The sequence below is a fragment of the Canis aureus genome, chromosome 19 (assembly GCF_053574225.1).
Source record: "Canis aureus isolate CA01 chromosome 19, VMU_Caureus_v.1.0, whole genome shotgun sequence".
Classification (NCBI taxonomy): domain Eukaryota; kingdom Metazoa; phylum Chordata; class Mammalia; order Carnivora; family Canidae; genus Canis; species Canis aureus.
This window is the reverse complement of record NC_135629.1, coordinates 22,382,298-22,402,636: the sequence shown is the minus strand read 5'-3', so window position 1 is coordinate 22,402,636 and position 20,339 is coordinate 22,382,298. Positions and strand designations below refer to the sequence as shown.

The 20,339-nt window shown below is 34.8% G+C and overlaps 1 long non-coding RNA gene across 1 annotated transcript; it reads right to left on the bottom strand.

The window, feature by feature from the left end:
• Positions 1-346: 346 nt before the first annotated feature.
• LOC144291207 (uncharacterized) lies at positions 347-14,364 on the bottom strand. Its single transcript, XR_013358532.1, has 2 exons — positions 14,268-14,364; positions 347-772 (listed from the first exon to the last, which is right to left on the bottom strand). It is a non-coding gene; the product is annotated as an uncharacterized LOC144291207 (long non-coding RNA).
• Between the last annotated feature and the right edge of the window lie 5,975 nt (positions 14,365-20,339).

Here is a 20,339-nt window from a genome sequence, read left to right as displayed (position 1 = left end):
TATGATTTTCCTATCTTTTCTCTAATGACTAATGCAGAGGTGTGCCTTTCACATGGTCTCATGTGGCTATTATGAAAATTAAATGACACAATACACATCAAGCTCTTCGCACAGTGCCTGGCACATAAGGAGTACTCAATAAAACCAGGCTTTCTTCTTATTATACCTTTGCCTCTTTGATTACAATGAAGGATCATGGTGGGATGTCAATATTGCACATTCCTCCCTTGTAAAAACCATTGTTCTTTTCCTCTTTGGGTTGTTATTGCAAAAATAACCACAGAAAACTAGACAAATCATAAAAGAGAATGTTAGTAAAGTAAGAAAAAATCGTTTTATGGCTCTGTTTCTTTCTTTTTTTTTTTAACTGGTCTGAGCAACCAAAGTTTATTTTATTGAGCACCACAGAATTAACACAAATGAAATGTAACCTCATTAATCACCATTCATTGATTTACACCTTGCTAATGCAATCATTTAGGAAAGTAGCTGTTAGGTAATGGTGTCTCATTTATAGTTCTTGTGCAATTTCCAGATAGGAATTATTATCAAGTATGTCAAATGGGAATCCTGCATACTGGGTGTGTGATAATCCAAGTACTCAAAACAGTTGTGTAAAGTACCACCGGAAACTTTTCTAACCAGCCAATAATGAATAACGTAGTTTTTCTTTGCCATGCTTTGAATGGAGTTTACCTTCTTGGCTTTTGTCATTCTGTCTTGTGTTAAAGAGGATGTAGCCGCCATTTCTGTCCATATTCTACTTCTTTGACTACAGATGGAAGAGAAAACAGGGCACAATTGTGAGCAACAAAGGAAGTAGAGTGTTCTGAAGACAGACGGCACAGCTACACAAGTGTCATGGCGTCCGTTCAGGAATTTAGAACTACGAATGACATGGCAGGGGCCTCACAATGGCCTTAAATTTTGAGCTGTCTTAACAATGCCAGCAGGCAGGCATCAATCATTGCCATCCAGCATATGGACAAGAATATTTATCCCAACAGAGTGGCTTTTATTTTTTGAGTTATTGAATGGTTTGTTGTGTCTTTTGCATGAATGCTGAGTAGGAAATCTCTACAGACACATTCTGATACATATATTTAAAATGTAAGTTGATAAATAAACTCAGTGGTATGTATACAGCACAAATTATACAAATTATAAATTTTAATTTTTTGACTTCTGCGATTATTATGAGTTTTCATATGTTGCATACTACATATACCTTGAATTGTGCAATAAAGTAGTGATTTGAACCACTTGATTAAGAACTGACTATAAAACCGAAATGCCATTTCAGTCAACAAATATTCAAGAAGTCATAGACTGATGCCAGACTACAATTGGGTAGTATGCTCACCTATGCTCACACATATATGCTTACATACATATATATATATATATATATATACCTATGCTCACATATGTGTGTGTGTGTGTGTGTGTGTGTGTGTAAGCATGTATATGTAAGTTTAAATCAAAGCCAGTTATGGACAGTGTGATCATAATTAAGCCACCCTGAGCCTATATGGAGCTTGATTATATGGTTTGGAGCAATGCTTCTCAACAGGATGATTTTATCCTTCAGAGGACATTTGGAGATATCTGGAGATACTGTTGGTTGTGACAACTAGGGGAAAAGGGACTACTGGCATCTAGCAGTTGGAGGCCAGGGAAGATACTCAACATCCTATGATCTGCAGGACAGTCCCCACAACAAAGAACTCTCTAGCCCAGAATGTTAATAGCACTAAGGTTGAGGATCCCTGATTTATAACTCTAATCCTTATTCCAGGGTCCAGAGCAGCACCTGCCACATAGTAGGCTGTTAATAAATTTATTCAGGAACAAGTATTACTATGAAGTTACTAACGTGTTCAACAGGAAATTTTGTTAAAAAATAATAATCAAATGAATGCATTATGTGGTGTGTGAGCTACAGCTCAATAAAGTTATTTAAAAACACGATAACCACTTCACTTTTTATGAATATAGTATTTGCAATATTTTCACATTTTCATATAGTGTTCTTTTTTCGAAACTAACAGAGTAGAAAACAGGTTACTATTTTGATTGAGAGCAGTGATTTCAAAGTCAGACAGACATGGATTAAAAACTGCAGTGACCCTCAGTTTCCTGCCCTGTAAATTAGAATAAAAATAAAAAATAGGGGGGAAATTACCTTAAACGTACTCATTTCATAGTAGTAGTGATTACAGTCTCCTAGCATGGAGTATTATCATGTGGATTCAGCTAGTTGTATATTATCCTTTGGTTCTATCAGCTGACAGGAGGGTTAATTCCTATTTGATGAGGGAATTACTTTATTTTAGACTATTGCTGTATGACAGTATTTGTAGGTCACCTAACAAGCCATTTTGTAATAGAAGTTACATCAACAATGTCAACCTCTTCAATGTAGAGAATTTCTATGTGCCAGGCACTGTACTAATTTTTTTTCTGGATATTTTATTCTCTAATCTTCCCCCAATATGATGATGTTTGGAATATCAAGGCTTAAGGAGGTTTGGCCACACAGGTAGTAAATAGCAGATCTGGGTTCAGTGACATAGATGTGTGTCTAATTCTGAACCAAAACTCAGGGCTAATGACTCTGTGCAATCAAGAAAACACTTCATCAAAGATATATAAAATTTATATATTTAGGAGAGAGAGGAAGACTGATAAAGATGGGATGAAAATGGGAGTAAACTGATATTTCCAACAAAGGCTCAAATACTTTGTAATGTACAAGTTGTTTAATAGAAGGTTGATTGCTATAGTGTATCACTGGGATCAATTTTTATGACCATAATTAGAGGGTTAGATAAATAATATAGACACATTGCAGTTAATGAAAACATTGCAGTTAATGAAACATCTCTATACTTAGATATCTCATTTGTTAAGAAGATGCAAACAGACTATAGAATGAAGTGTATATATATTCACAGAGTCACAACTTTACACATGGTTGGAAATTGTGCCTGTAATGGAGGAAGAGATTATAGGCTAGAACAACAATCAACAGGACTTATGCTTTCTTTTCTTTGTCTCTTTCACACAAATGAGCATACATTAGATTTAGAAGGTCTAAAAATCTATTTAGTACACATTTTTATTATATGCCAGCTATGGCCAGGTCCCACTCTTCTACACATTTGAGTCTTATCCTTGCTGTATGGTGAATTCTAGAAGCATTATGTGAGTTTGTTTCATTGATATCCAAGCCACAGACAGGAAGCGAGCTCATAAGAGTCTGGACTCAGGTGGTCATGTTGGGAATGCAAGGGACAAGGAGGGTAAAGTCCATATGATCCACCTTTTATGGAGTCTAGCATAGGTATCTCTCCCTTAAGCCTGTCCATGGCAACCTTTGGTGGTTTGGAGGACAAAATTCAGTCCATGCACTCAGTTCATAGGAGAAAGAATCATTTCCTGAGAACAGGGATGATTGAGGAATTTTTAAAGAGTCTCTTCAGACCATTCTTCCTGTTTGACTATAATATGACTATTTATTCATATAATACTTTCCACAGATTCTGATTTTTATGGTGCCATAAAGTAAGATTTTCAGAAACTTGGTGGTGGGTAACATAATGCCATCAACGACACTATTAATTAATGAAGAATTCTACTTAGTGAGGGTGAGCATCATATTTTTCTGAAAATGAATCTTGAGAGCTTCCTTGATTATACTGTGCTTCTGCTTCCATTATCATTTAGAGACTGAGGCATGAGATGGGTCTGGTGATTATAATGATTTAGGAGGAGAAATAATATGTCAGAACTATGGGAGATTCTATAATTTCATGGTCTATAGCATAAAAAAATACATCATATCACTAGATCCGGGTGTGTTGTATTTTAATATTGGCTGTTGTGGTACCTTGCACAATATACCTGATTGCAAATTTATACTGAACTCCCCTGACATCAATGGCATACATATTGTAGTTACTAATGAAGAAAAGAGAATGTAATATACTTTTATTAGAAATTTCTTTAGGGTCCACACCATAATGGCACATATGACGGGGGAAAGAAATTATTCATTAAGTATTTCCCAGGAATTATTCATAATTTAATCTAACAGTATGACAGACCCTAGACCTTGTGGATGCTTCAACTGGTGCTGAGTGGAACTGCCCAGCTCCATAATGTGGCTAGCCATATGGAGTACATTATACCTCTGATCTGAAACCTGCAATAAAGATCTTTTTTGCTTTCTGGGGCAATTACAGGTTCTGACAATTTGTCTTTAATAGTTTGGACCATAACTCTCTTTAGAAGCAAGAATTTTTACATAAACCAAAATCTGCTCCTCAGATTGTGTGCATCACCTAAAGATTTGGGTTTTGATGCTCAACACCTTAAACATTAAAATAAAAAGCAAAATAACTCAATGCATAAAGAAATTTGGTACTTGAATAGTCAGAGAAAAAGGTAACTGAATTTTTAGTTCCTACTGAATATTTTTCTTTTGTATATTCTTTTATTGAGTTTGATTTGTCAACATAAAGTATAACACCCAGTGCTCATCCTGTCAGGTGCCCCCCTCAGTGCTGTAACTACCAGGAGCACCTGGGTAGCTCAGTCAGTTAGGCCTCTGACTCTTGATTTTGGCTCAGGTCATGATATCAGGGTCCTGGGATCAAGCCTCACATCAGGCTCTGCACTCAGTGCAGAGTCTGCTTGTCCCTCTCCCTCTGTTCCTCCCCCTATTTTCTTTCCCTCAAATAAATAAACAAATAAAATCTTAAGAAAAAAAGAAAAGAGATGTAACTACCAGATTATTTTCTTCAGGCATCAGTGTCAAATTTAAATAATGGATTTTCTTCTTTAGATTTTTGCTTTTGACTTTTTTTTTTAAGTTCTCTCTTTTTTTTTTAATTTTTTATTTATTTATTATAGTCACAGAGAGAGAGAGAGGCAGAGACATAGGCAGAGGGAGAAGCAGGCTCCATGCTCCGGGAGCCAGACGTGGGACTCGATCCCGGGTCTCCAGGATCGCGCCCTGGGCCAAAGGCAGGTGCCAAACCGCTGCGCCACCCAGGGATCCCCACTTTTGACTTTTTAAGTTGTATTTCATTGAATGTAGGATTTATTGATTATATAATGCACCACTCTTTTATGTGCTATTGTGAATTATGAGAGTAGTCTTAATTTTGAGAAATGTAGAAAAAATATATCTTAGAATCAATGAAATTTGGTAATCACAAGTGATACATGTTGAGGGAAAAAAACAACGCACATCTATGTAGCCACTATCCACTGCCAAACTTCTGTAAATAACTTGTTCCGCATCTCCCATAATTGCAAAAGCAGGTTTTTGCGAGATGGAACGATTTGATATATTTTGAATTGCAACTGAGTTTTTTCATTCAGCAATAGATTATGGACACTCTCCCATACCGGTTACCTTTTTTAAAAGAAATGGTTAAAATGTCATTCAGAAATGTCTTTTCTATCTTTAAGTCAGAAGTTACAAACTGTGGCCCACAACCAACGGTTTTAAATATCAAGAAATTTCGTTCCCATTCCTGCTTTCCAGCTTCTCTTACAAATCAGATCAGGACGATGTTTTCACATAGTAACAGTCTGCAGCCAAGTAGTGACTGGCCTTCAGTTGAAGGAAGCATCCTTCTTGCACACTACATTCTCCACAGTTCCTTTTCCTCATACGTACAGACCGTATCTCTTATTTACATCCTCACCTGGCCCCCACTGGGCTTTGGGTTTGAAACTCCTACTTTAAACATTTGGAATAAAATATACTGCAGTAGCACAGAAAGGCCTTTTTGTGGCATTCCAAGTTCATTTAGAAAATTACATTTTTCACCATCTACCACCTTCACTATCTAGTTTTTGCTCCTGCCAACATTTAGATATCTAATGCAAGTTTTTTTTTTTTCAATTCTTTCACTTCCTTAAAGCCACAATAGATGACTTACCAGTTCCATTTCATTGTCCCCAGTTATTTTTTAAAGTTGTTTTCCTACCATGCACATCTCATTCAATCATCCTGGATCTACACTTTCACCTTGATCTTTGTTAGACACCGTTTCCAAGGGTCTGCTGTTGTCCACCCAAAATGGAAACATGGTCTTTGTGCCACTAGGTATCGCAGCTTTGTCTTTGGAGACCAGCCTGATGACTTTAGTTGCTATTTCCCCCAAGTTTGGACACTAAACTTACCCTTCTAGCTCAACCATTTCTTTGGCTGGCAAAGAACACTGTGGGAATGTTTGAAGGAGCCTCAAGAATAGGAAGAGATCTGGTGTTCTGTTTGCTGATTTTGCACATTTCCAGTGTTATGGTTTATATAGAGCAGATGATTAATAACACTAGGCATGAAATTGTAATTCTTCTTAATAGATTTTTCTTATAATTATTTTATCATGTAAACAGATTTCTCAGAGAGATTCCTAGAATGACCAGTGTACCAGTGTTTTTTGAATGTATATTCTACAAAATAGACAAAAGCATAGTTTCAATATAATCTCTATACTTCTGGAAGACATATTGACACACTTCAATATTGCTTCAAGACTAAAATTAAAAAATAAAATACACAGAACTGAATTGGGTGAAAATGTGGGACTTTCAAACAATGAATATCCAATGAATTACTATGAAACATTTTTCCCCAAGTACTAGTTTACATATGTCACAATTAGATAAAAGGCTCTTTCTGTGCCACTTGCTTCCCTATCTTTTTCTGCCTCTCTCTCTTTTCTCTGTGCCTGCAATGTCACATCAGTTGTGGTAGCCAGGACTGTTGTTCCCCTGAGGAATGATATGGTAGCACAGAAATGGACAACTTACGCTAAAGAGATTGAACTATGATGGTGTTATCTCTTAAAAACACCCATGTCTCTTAGGTAGACCTCTTCCCATAGGGAGGCATGAAAGCAGAGAACTTCTTGGGGGCTTGTTGTTAGATTGTGTCGTCTACAATATAAATTAGATGCAAAGATGTATAAAGTAGGAACATTTCCAGGCTTACTTTTAAAGAAGTATGGCATTTCTGATAACTTCCATGAAAGCAAGATTCTTTGGACTGTCACAAAGCTTGATACCAACCTAAAAACTCTGCATGCTCTGAGTGTGTTGAGTAATGGACAGTAAGGAATAGAGCCAATTATGTGGGAGCTGATTGGAGGCATCTACATTTCAAAAAGTCCTTACACTATCATTGCATTTCTTAAGTAAGTCAAAGATTTAAGACATAAGCAATATTGTTAAATAAAATCTTTTTTTAAAAAAAATAAGACATAAGCAATATTGTTTTACCCTGATTATACATCATGTCCCTGACAATTTCTAGATTTCTGATTACAAAAAAATTTAATAAAGAAAATCTAAAAATTATAAAGAAATAGAAAAGAAAGCTTCCATAATGCCAAAATCCAGGGACATCTCTGTTAATATTTTCACATGTGCTATTTCCAGGTGATTTGGATTTTTTTTGGGGGGGGTGGGTGGGGTCACATCTGAAAACTTTGAAATTCTGCCTTATGTAAATATTCTGCTCTTTTCAGCCAATTTATACCATACACGCTCATGTGCACATAATGTATAACACAGCCAATAATATGTATCAGACTAGTTTTCCCTAATTTGTTGAAAATTTCTGAAAGCATAATTTAAGGGAGTCGTTGTATAGATATCACTGTGTCAACATAATAAAATTTTCTGAACCATCCTGGTTTTGGTCATTTGATTTGTTTTCATTTTTTGTTCGTATAAATAACCACATTGTAAAGCACTTGTAGTGATTTGGAGTAAATGAAATAAGTGGGTAAAAAGTACAAAATGTTTAAGACTCAATAGATATGTTGCCAAATTGTTTGACAAAAGTATTATTACCATCTTACCTGCACTGAATGAGTCCCAGTTCCAAATTAGTCTCTTTGGTACCACAGAACCTTATTTTCTAAACATTTCTTGTAATAAGTAAAACTGATATCTCTTTGTTGTTTCAAAACATTTTTCTTTTACTCCTGGTGAAGTTGAATATTTTTCCATGTAAGCATTTGCTTTTGTGGGAAATGCTAAACTGCTAGGTAAGGGTGGCCTTACATACAGAACATTGTCTATGTCTCTTTGAACATCAGCCTTATTTTTAAAAATGTTTTCCAATTTATAAAGTGCTGTCACATACATAATTACCTCATTTGAGTCTTACAACAACCTTTTGAGGTAGGAAAGCTAAGGTATTCTCTATTGAAAACCAAGACAAGTGAGACTCAGAAAAAATCGGTAGCTAGCTCAGGTTAATCCAGTTAGCAAGCTGAAGAGGTTTTTGTTTTGTTCAATTTTTTACTATTGAATCAGAGAGTTTCAATAAAACAATTTGTGCAAAGTAAGGTCCAGTTAATGCAAAATGCAAAAAAGTGAAGTAAAGATTATTGTTTAATGCCCTTCACTGGCTTCCTCAAACAGAATACAAGCATCAAGAAAACAACTGGTATCCTTCCTTTTTCACATGGTGTCAAAGACTCCAGTTTAGAACCAGAATAAATGTTTAGCAAAAGGAAAAAAATAAAAAAAAAGATTAGCTGGATGACTTTTTTCTGACTATTGGCTCAGAAATTATTAACCTAAAGCATTTGTGGGCTTAAACATAGGATGACAAAAAGAAATATTTGGAAGGTGTGCAGATGACTAGTAATATTTTTGAGGCAATAATTTTCAAGATACCACAAGCCATGCAAATAGAGTGGAGTGTAAAGGTTTTGTTTCTCCTTCATTATTGCACAAAGTTGTTTGTTAATTGCTGAAAGGTAATCACTTCCTCTAAGATGCTGTTCTAAGGGGGAAAAAAAGTCATTAAAAATGTCTGTAGTGGGCAACTACTCCATTTTGATTATGTAAGCTTACAAGAAAACTTGGATTTGAAACCCTTTTTAAAGATCTTCCCACTGGAGAAAAATAATAGAACTTTCTGAAGAATTCTGAGATATTATTTTAAGTTAATTCTATAAAATTTTATTGATCAAATTTGTTTAGGCACAGTATAATTTGTGAATCAGTGGTACATGTATTTTGGTAAAATGTGACCACATATAAGCCATGTGACAGCCATGTGAAATTTAGGCATTCTCTAAGCCGTCATTAGGCGCCATGGACCTTGAGATGGAGCAGTTGTGTCCATTAGGATTCTTAGTTGCAAGCAACAGAAACTGATGCAAGTCATCTTAGGCAAAAATAGAATTTATTAGCAGGCTCTAACGGGCTTACAAAAATTAATGAACATCTGGAGGACAATTCTCAGAACGCAGACATCAATCCATAACCCTCTAAGTGGTCCTATAGCAAGAACTACAGAAAATATTCACACCAAGGTACAAATTAGACCTGGGTAACACCATAAATATGACCCCAAACTTCCCCATACTGCACATTACTACTCCAGAGTTCAAAGCTCAGAAGGAGAACCTCTGGTTGGGTAAAATTTTGTGTGCCTCTTCCATAGCAATGGGAAAGAGGCCCATTCCATTTTTGTGATCAGCAGCAACCGTTAATGTCCAAAGCTATACATCCTTTAGGATTTCCCAAAAAGGAGACTATAAAGCAAAGGGATCTCGGCACAGGTGAAGGTGGGAATCTGCATCAAAAATATAAAAATTAAATAAGGTCTACAAAGTGATGAATGTTGAGACTAACTGCCCCACAAACCCTTTTACTCCACTTGGACAGCAGAGAGTAGGCAACCAATTGCATATCTTACAGGCTGTAGGTGGAAGATTCTGCTCTAGTGAGCCTTACTAGCCCAAGGGCAAAACTGTAAGAACACTCCCATTGAACCAGCCTACCTATGTCATCTCACCCTGAGTTGCAATGCCAGTAGGTGACTGCTCCTGGTCATAGAGCTTTCAATCAGCTCTTTAGTCTCTCACTTTTAAAGTATTAACAGGCAGCCAAAGGCTGCCATGTATCTTAACAAAGCTCCAACAGGAAGGGCATAGCCTTAACATACAAATAGGAAAAAGCAAATTGTTGGGAGCAGAAATACAAAAACTTAAAAAAAAAATCTATCATTGGTATCCTTAGGGATAAAAGATTATGTTAAATCCATAAAACAACAAGAGAGATTTAGAGAACAAAAATAAAAGTCTTAGAAATTAAAATTAACAGAAAAGAGATAAAAATTTCAGTTGAAGGACTGGTTTATAAATTTGAAAAAAAAAAATCCCTCCAAAATTGAGAAAATCCATCTGAAGTTGGTGCAAAAAAGTCACAGAGCTAGAAAGCGGGAGGGAAAGGATAAGATAGAGGATCTTTCCAGGAAATTCAACACCCAAATGCCTTTCACAGAAGTAAAAGATGTGAGATTCCAAATTGAAAAGCCTTAAGTGTTCAGCACAATGAATGAAATAGAAGCACATCAAAATACATCATCACAAAATCTCAGAACCCTGGAGACAAGAGCAATCCGAACTTCCAGAAATTAAAAAAAAAAAAAAATCAGGTCACAACAAAAGATCAAAAACCAACCAGTGTACTGGTGGATTTACCAGAAATAACTAAGAGCAGGAATAGAATGGTAGTTCAAGAAGTAAAATTATATGCATATTTTGTAGAGATTTGGAGTTAAAGATAAAAAGAAATAGTTGAAAGTTGCTGTCTCAGGAAGATTTGAAAAACTGACGTTAAGTTTGCATAGAATCTCTTTTTTAATAACAAAAATTACAGAAATCATTTGCTTTTTTAACTATATATATATATATATATATATATATATATATATATATATATATAATGAAAAAAAAGAAGGTGAAGAATAAATTAGTAGTTCTCCAGTAAGACAAAGAAAGAGAAAGGAGCACAAGTCCACCCACCACTGTGGGACATCTTCCCTATACTGGAGGATGAGTCAGTGGGTAGTCTGTTGATGGTGTCTGAAAATCAACTCAAACTAGCTTATACAAACAAATTAAATTTGGAGTTTTCTGGCTCTCCTAGCTAGGAAAGATACTGGAGCAGCTTAGACTATCAGAGGCACAGGAGCAGGAATCAAGGCTTCACGGTTCTGTTTGTCTCTGGGATGCTTGGCTGCATCACAAAGACAAGGATTCTTCAAAAAGCATATAAGATGTCTCCTAGAAGCCTCACCTTCACTTTTTCCCACCTTAGGAATCCAAGTGGAATGAGAGCTTTTTTATCCTAACATTCATATACCAGTTTGTGTAGCATAGAGCTCCAAGATTGGATGGATCTGGGTCCTTGTCCGTCCTGTTGGCCACATTTGGCAAAGATTCAAGACACTTATGGTGACCATAAGTGGACCATGGAAGACCATATCTCTTCTTGTCCCCTACTTCACATCTTCTTAACCTAACTTTTACTATAACCATGTCTGAAGTAAGTAGTTTCTTGTATTTATAACCAGCCACTACTTTGCCCCAACTGATTTTCCTTCTACTCCAAGGGCTTCTGTGATGCCGAGGCATAGGATACTTTCAGAATAATTCCTGCTACATAGCTAAAAAATGCAAGAGTTAACATCCCATTGTGCAACTCTTGACCAGCAGGATATAGAAGCCAGTGGACCAAGGGTTCTCCTCTGTCCCTCAGGCAAACCTTCCGAGATGCATTCCCTGTGGCTCCTCAGTGGGATTAAGCACTAGCTGTCCCTCAGTGGTGACTAACTCAAGAACACACCCTACAATTGCCTTACCCCTTTCTTTTGCTTTCTCTCCTTACCCCCAGTCTTCCCCCCTGAGATCACTTCTTTCATTTTGATTCCACTTTCTGGGGAGAATCTGGATTAAGACAGAGATTTTCTCAAAGGAATACAGCCTTCTTAGACAAAAGGCAACATATCTATCTTAGACTCCATAAGTCATTGATTTCAGACAGATTACCAGTAGTCTATAGACAACGTGAATGTGGCATTCCAGAATGCCACATAACTTTATTTTCATATGGACTAATTTCCCACTAAATTCTAATTAAATGTGAGGCTGATTATGAGGTAGAAGACAAATTAGGAAAGCAAAAATGAAAAATATTTCCATATACACTCTTAAGTAACAAATATGATTTACAGTATGATAGGAGCCCTCCAGCTACTTGGGAATTGATGTGTGATATTCTTAGGAAAAATCATGTAATGATAGGAAATATGGGTATTAATTTATACAACCTCATTAAAGGCTGAGCCATTTTTTTAAAGTGTTTGTATTCTTTTTTTTAAATATTTGTTATTTATTTATTCATAGAGATGCAGAGAGAGAGAGGCAGAGACACAGGCAGAGGGAGAAGCAGGCTCCATGCAGAGAGCCTGACATGGGACTCGATCCCGGGTCTCCAGGATCACACCCTGGGCTGCAGGCGGCGCTAAACCGCTGCGCCACCGGGTCTGCCCTGAGCCATTTTTTAAAAAATATCTGCTAGGGGGTGCCTGGGTGGCTCAGTCAGTCAAGCATCTGCCTTCAGCTCAGGTCATAATCCCAGGATCCTGGGACCTAGCCCCAATGTTGGGCTCTCTTCTCCACAGGGAACCTGCTTCTCCCTCTGCCTGCCACTCCCATTTCTTGTGCTATCTGTCTCTGTCAAATAAATAAAATCTTTAAAAAAAATAAATGAAAAAAAATAAAAATAAATGGTCTTCTGGATTACACACAGAGTCAAAGAAGAAGATAAAATATTTTGTGTTTCGATGTCTAAACTTGGCCCATTTAGACAGTCTTATTTTACTTAGGAGTGTTTTAAATTCCTTTTTTTAAAATTGTTATCCTTCTATAAGCTTTTGAAATTACTATTCTTCTTTTATTGCCTAAACAACTTCAATTTTGGTAGTTACTTCAAAAATACATATTTATTTTATATATGTATCAAATAATTTAGTCTTTACACTTTACCAAAACTAGTAGTACTAACATGACAAATGCATATCTTTAAAAAGATATATGATGATTCTGAACTGCTATGCAATCATACTGCTTCATACTATGTCTTATGATTTTTCATACTATCATTGTTCTTCCATTAAATTATAATGATCTTGAGGACATAGCCTCTTTTCTTTGAGGTCCTTTAGTTCCTAACAGTGAGTGTTACTTGTAGAAGGTAAGAAATGTTTAATTTACTCTTTTTTGTTGATTATAACATAATCACTCTTCTTCATGAAAGAATTAAATCGTTCTCATTATAAACAATACAAATAAGTAAAAAGAACAAAATAAATAATCCCACTATCTAGGGACAATCAGTGGTAAAAATTTGGGGTATGCTCTTCTAATCTTTTTTTTTTAATTTTACATACGCATACACACACTACACACACACACAGATGTCCACTGGTATATATGGTGCATATATAATAAAACGAGATCATATTGAGCATAATACTTTGGTGCCTTGATACTTACTCATTTCCAGTACTTTACTGCATTTTGTACTTAAAGTTAAAAACTAAGCCTTACTGTAATTAGAACAATTAGTAAAAAATATGTAAGAAAAATTATTTGCCCACCCTCTCCTAATCCACATCTCTGAAGTAAGCATTACTAACAATATGGTATCTAGCCTTTTATATCTTCCATTGTACATTCCTACAAACAGAAACAACCAGGAACACATACAGATGTAAAAGGTTTTAACTTATTAATTACATACTCAGACACTCACACACTCTTTGGATCATAATATGTGAAAATGTGTTTAGAAATGTCAGCATTTCACTTCCAGTACTTTGATTAATATGACTGAGCTAAAATTACATAAATGTTGGTAAATACAACTTTTACTTATATTGTACTCCTCATTGGACTACTTTTGTTTGTATTTAGATTCTCAATCTACGTGGTCAGTCTGTTTTAGGAAACATCTCTGGTAAATATGGTTTCTTAGTAGACAAAGAATAAGGAAACTACTCCTTTTGCAATTTTCATTGGGTTCTCTACAGATGAATATCTGTTAAATTCAATGATCACTCAACATGGAGTAAAATTATTTCCTCTTGAATGCCAAAGAAATATTTATTGTCATTTATTTAGTATGTGGGAAGTTGGACTCACATTCTTCCCAATTTTTTTTAAAAGGACCCATAGGAAAATAACTTGAACGTTAACATCAATAGTCATTTAAAGAATGAGACACCTGTAAAATTATTAAAAACACTTAAATTCACTGAGTTGCTTGTCAAATTTACTTTAATCTAATGAAATAGTTGTTTTCATCACTTCCTAAAATTTACTTTACCCTAGATAAGAGGCAAATATATCAATCCCTGAATAGTATTAAATACTAACCTCATAATGTATCATCAACAAAGTCCTGCTGAATTAATGAATTGTGTGCATGTTTGAAAGTGGGATTGTACTTGTCTAATTGTGGCATCAGTTGTCATGGCAACTATCAGCCAATCAGTGAATAAACGCCCTGACTTGGCAGTGTTTGGGTGAAGAAAGCTTTGTGCAGTTGTCAGCCTGAGATTTATGATGGTAAAACTATATTTGGCGGGCAAATCAATGTGTTCTCTACTCTTTGTGTTTCTGCCCTCATTTTAAGTCAACCCCTTGATATTCAACCAGAATATTAAGAGACCCTGGGTCTTTGGAGCAGTTTTGTTATTAATAGATCACTTTTGATAAACTGTGTATGGGATGACTAGCTATTTGTATACATAGCCAATGAAGGCAACCCCTGGTATTTCTTTGTATTTGTAATTGCAAATGTCAGATCTTGAAAGCAAGTGGGTATTAGAGGATATCTTTTTATGTCTACTATTAAAACATGTCGAGTGATCTATAAATTACCCCACATAGATAAACAGTGGATTAAAATTAGGCGCACTCATTCTGTCATCACTGTAATATTAATCATTGGAGTTTGGGTCTTTAATGTTAATATATACCTTTTAGCAGTATATGTCACTACATATTAAATTACATGATAGCTGACAGATTTTTACATCAAAACATTTTTTCTCTCCTTATGTCATAACACGATAAGAAATAAAAAGTAATTTTTGCTTACATGGGATATCGCTTAATCTTTACACATGCTGTTTTTTATTGTTTATATTTGTAGTAAACTAAGATGTTTTTATCAGTCTCTGTTCCATCGGTCCCAAAATAGGTAATCAGCATTTTCATTTAATATACAAAGAGCTGTACAAAGAAATGCTCATAAAATCAATACCATCTTACTAATGTTTAGGAGAACAAAATTGGAACAAAATACCAACTCTTCTAAATTGTTTATTTTCTTTCACCTAGAATGAGTTTTGTTATCAAAAAAAATTTTGAAATGAGGAAACACATGACTTAATTAGTTCAAAATAGAAAGTCTTACTATATGTCTTACGGTAAAGAGTGATTCGATTACTTTCATTTCTTATAAATTCTGAATATTCAGGGAAGTATAGATAAGTCACTTATAGTTAGTTGCCATAAAGTACATCCACAGAGGAATGAAAAGGGCTTGCATGTTAGTTAATGCCAAAAACAAAACCCCTTCTACAGGTCCACTGTCATCTTTTTTTTCCATCTGCTACCGTACGAGTCCATTGTAGAAGTGAATCTTGAGTGGAATGACCACATAGCAAGGTAATGCTTTGTGAAGAGCAAGCAAATAAATGAACCAAACTTTCTTTTGCTACCACCCATTAGAGTAAATTAAAAGTAGATCTTTTTACATTAGACTGTGTTTCTATTATGGTTTTTGGTTATTATAATTATGTGTCTGTCTCCTCTACTAGACTATGAGATCAACAAGGGTAGGAACTATATCAAATTCATACTATATGTTTAGCATTTTGAACATGCTCAGCCCTCAAAAAATTTTGAATATAGATTAAGTTGCTTTTTCAGAATTTATTTATGGAAGTTGAGAATATGTGGCTTTGTTTTTTTTCCTCTCAAAGTGTCTCAGTGCAAACATATTCAATTAGTCATATAAAAATTACCCTTCCTCTGATTGACATCAAAAATAAATTCACTAAAATGGGAAAAAGTCTTGAAAGCTAGCTAGGAAGATTAAAAATAATGTCATATATTAGTAGTTATTTATTTTTAAATATTTTCAATAGTATTTTGAAAATAATATAAGAATACCCAGAGGCTTAACATAGTATATCAACAATAACTTTTATTTTTGAATCCATTTCCAGTTCCTAAGACTTTTTTCATAAATACTTACTCCTATCCCCATTCTAATTGAACAGATAAGGAATTTAAGGGACAGAAAATTCAAAGAACTTGCTTAAAAATAGAAGAAATCATTCAGCTTCCAAATCTAGTCATCTTTCTACTATCAAAATAATTTAAAAATTCCCTGTCTCATGTATCTCTATTTATTTATAAATAACATGTTGGATTAAAAACAAATAAGCAGGACAGACTTAGTGAGCATACTACTTTTTTTTTTTCCAAGAAATTTGAGATCCCAAGTCACAAGATCTCTTTTCGTAATAGATTAACCATAACCAACACTGGTGTCCATCTTGGAAAAAATAATTCTATAGACTGCAGTAGGCTTTTAAGTAACATATGATATCATCAAGAACATGTACCTGGCAAAAATGTCTCTCTTGGAGCGTAAAACCCTTGGCCTAGAGGCTCTGAGAGTTTATCAGTGCTGTGGGACATATTTACTGCTGTGTACACACACCTCTACAATGAATGAACAGCTTGCAACTAGTTTCATCTACCTGATGACCTAGAGGAAGAACAAGGGAGTACCAATAAAACACTTCAATCTACCACAGTCACTGTTTACATTTGTTTATTTGTCTTGATAGCTCACATTATTTTCCTTGGTTTCTGTTCTATTTTAAATGCATGGTTTACTTTTTGATTTATTCATTCTCTGCCACTGTCAACCTTGACACAGAATTTATTATCCCTTCTGAAAGCTAATACTTGAACATTTAACAGGGTTTCTACTCACTATGCCAGCTGGTATTCTTAACAACCAAAACATTTTATCCATGAAAATATTGTTGATGCCTTTTAAATTAGCTTCCATACTGTATTCCCATATGTAGGGACGAGAGGAGTTCTTTAAAGAGAACGGATGTGTGCAGTAGTAAAAGTCACTTGTTGTATTAGTCATTATGTTTCAAGGGGTTTCTTCACTCTGCAAAAAAGCAGGAAAATGAAATCCAGAATGTACAGTATAAACTTACATGTCATTAATAATTTATGGGACTACAAAGAATAATAAAAGTTTTTATTTAGATCTACTTTGGGCATACTCAATAACTTAAGCACAAATGAAGATACTTGATAAATCTCTGTTTTATTTCAAAATATGCACTGACTATAAAACAACATTGATACAACTGGTTAATTTTATAACACATTTCTATTTTTCTATATAAAAATTTCAAAAAGCATCCCTAGAATCTTTAATAAAAAGTATTGTCATTGTTACACACACACAGAAAAAGTCAACTATTAGTATACAGAAATAATAATGGTTTACTGGTTTGAGTTTAAAATATAATTCCTATGCATAGGAGTTTAAATTTAAGAATCTTCTTAGTAATCAGTAATATATAGCATTTATGGAGTTAAACTTCTCTGCATAAACTCAAAACTTGTTCCCATTTTCTGGGCCATCCTACTAATTTTGCTTTCCTGCTATTCTTCCATTATTTGTCCCCCTTCAATGTCTCAGAACTATTTTAAGGGTAGATTTTTAAAAGAAAGGAGTGAAAAGGGAAATATGACTCACTCTTCAATGATTTGATTAAGAAAAGAGAAAAAAAGTCTTTCTGAACTGATTGACAAATTCCAACAATTGTAGTCAAACTGGGAACAATTTACAGATTGGGGATATTTCTTCTGTTTTATCTGAGTTAAAAAATTAAAATATTATTTGTTATATTTAAACTCTTCATTAGATTTTTTCCATATGAAAGTATAAACTCCGTGGTTTCTTAGTGAAAAGTTCAAATTGTGAATTTAGATTCAATGATAAGCTAGCTTGATAAGAATTAAGCAGTTTTTTTGCCTGAATACACAGTGGTGATAAGTGAATTGCAAATTTTTTCTCTCTAGGTTTTAATAGAACTTTGGAATTCCAAATATAAATTTTTTCCTTCACTGATACTCTGTTCTCTAAAATTCAAATGACCAAAATGTTTTGTCTTTATTTACTGATGTTGCTACTCTGGCATATTATCTTCTTCAGAAAGATTGAAAATTGAATCTAGCAATACATAACATGCTGTTGGCTGTGGACATTTCTTTTGAAAACACGGTAGTCTCCATACTAACTGCAGGTGAAGTTTGCCACACCTGATTTGTCTGCTTGCTTTTTTTCTTTATATTTTTGATTTATATGTTATTTTAGGGGTTACTGGACCATGCAAAGTATAGCATATCAACTATTTGAAATTATCTGTTTGAGATGATATTACTGGTTGCTTTTTTTTATTAATGTTTAGCCAAAATTATTTTTCAATAATTTGATAAAATAGCAAAAAAATCATGCTACTTTGAATATTACCCTTAAGGAAGTTAAGGCCTGATTATCATGAGGAAATTCCTTTTACGTATTTTGAAATGCATAGCAATGGCTAAGAAAATTTCCATTGTTTAGGAGGAACATCATTTGATATAAGAAAACACGGATGAATTAAAATTATGAATTATGAATTATGAATCTTAGCATTTAATATTAGCGTGATCAGCCATTTAACTTCACTAGAAATTCTGTGTTGCTAATGGTTTTGTTTTGTTTTGGTTTTGGTATTGATGTTGCTAGGGTTTTCTTAACCAAATTTAGTTCAGGATGTATTTCTGAAATAACGTCCTTCTCTGTTAGAGGAACAATTTCCCTTGCATTTACAGTCTTTTGCCTAGTTTTAACCTAATTGTCTACTCTTTATACTAACTATTATAAACAATGTTCTATTATTAAATGAAAACTTGCTGGAATCCAGATGGCTGGGCCCCTCCCCTCAGAACTCTAATAGAATTGAGATTAGGCCCAAGAAGTTTTATTTCTAACAAGTTCTGGATTGATGATAATTGCCTAGCTCGGGCTTTAACTTTGAAAACTAGTGAGTTCAACTATTTATATTAGAACATTGGAATGATGGAGAATTTATCCTGAGCATCCATACCAAGGAACTAAAAAGAGAATAGAAATGTAAAACAAAAAAAAAGTCAGAGAAAGAAGAATAAAGCTAAGAGCAGAAATTAACCTAAGTAGGAAAAAAAAAAAAAAAAAAAAAGAAATGCAGAGGATCAACAGCATCCAAAGTTCTTTCTTTAAAAACAAAGTTGAGGGATCCCTGGGTGGTGCAGCGGTTTAGCGCCTGCCGTTGGCCCAGGGCGCGATCCTGGAGACTGGGGATCGAATCCCACATCGGCTCCCGGTGCATGGAGCCTGCTTCTCCCTCTGCCGTGTCTTATTTCATTTTAATAAATTTGAAACTTCAGATAAAATTTTAAAACTCTCAGAAAAACGCAGCTATTTTGTTCTGACACAAGAAGAAACTGAAAGTACTATATCTAGTTTAGAGATTGAATGCATTCATCAAAACCTCCAACAAAGAAAATTCCAAGCTAATATGAAGCTACCAGTTTTATGTAAAGAAATATAATTTTATGGGACACCTGGGTGACTCTGTCCGTTAAGCATCTGCCTTCAGTTTAGGTCATGATCCCAGGGTCCTGGGTTCAAGCCCCACATCGGGCTCCCTGCTCAGCCAGGAGCCTGTTTCTCCCTCTCCTCCCTGCTGGTGCTGTCTCTTACTGTCTGTTACTGTCTCCGTCTCTCTCTATCTGACTCTCTCAAATAAATAAAATCTTTAAAAAAAATAAAAAAGAAATACAATTTTAATTCTTAAAAGAGGTAAGGGTTCACAGTTCTAGAAGTAAATGTACTTTACCTTCCTGCTTCCAGTGCTGCTGCTGAGGCCTCTGCTGTCAGTCTGATATACATTCATTCAATCTGTCCTTTCTCTGGAGCCACTCCTAAGACCTTTTCTTGAGACCTTGATGTTCTATAGTCTCACCGTGGTTGTCTTGGTATTTATGTGTTTGTTTTCCCTCTGTGTTTTACATATTGTGCTTTCCATATTTGTGAATCCATGTATTTCACATGTTGTAGAGAAGTCTCAGGCATTTCTCTTCTTCATCATCATCTCTGGTCTGTTTCTCTGAAACTCCCACTGAGAATGTATGATACCTTCTAACCTCTCATGGTTTGCACTTCTTTCTTACTGTACTACATATGAGTAGTTCCTTTTGATGTCTTTTACTTCCCTAGTGCTCACTTCAACGGTATCTAATCTATAATGTCATCCATCCACTGAATTTAATTTCTTGACCATTACCTTTCTTATTTCTAAAAATTCAATTTGG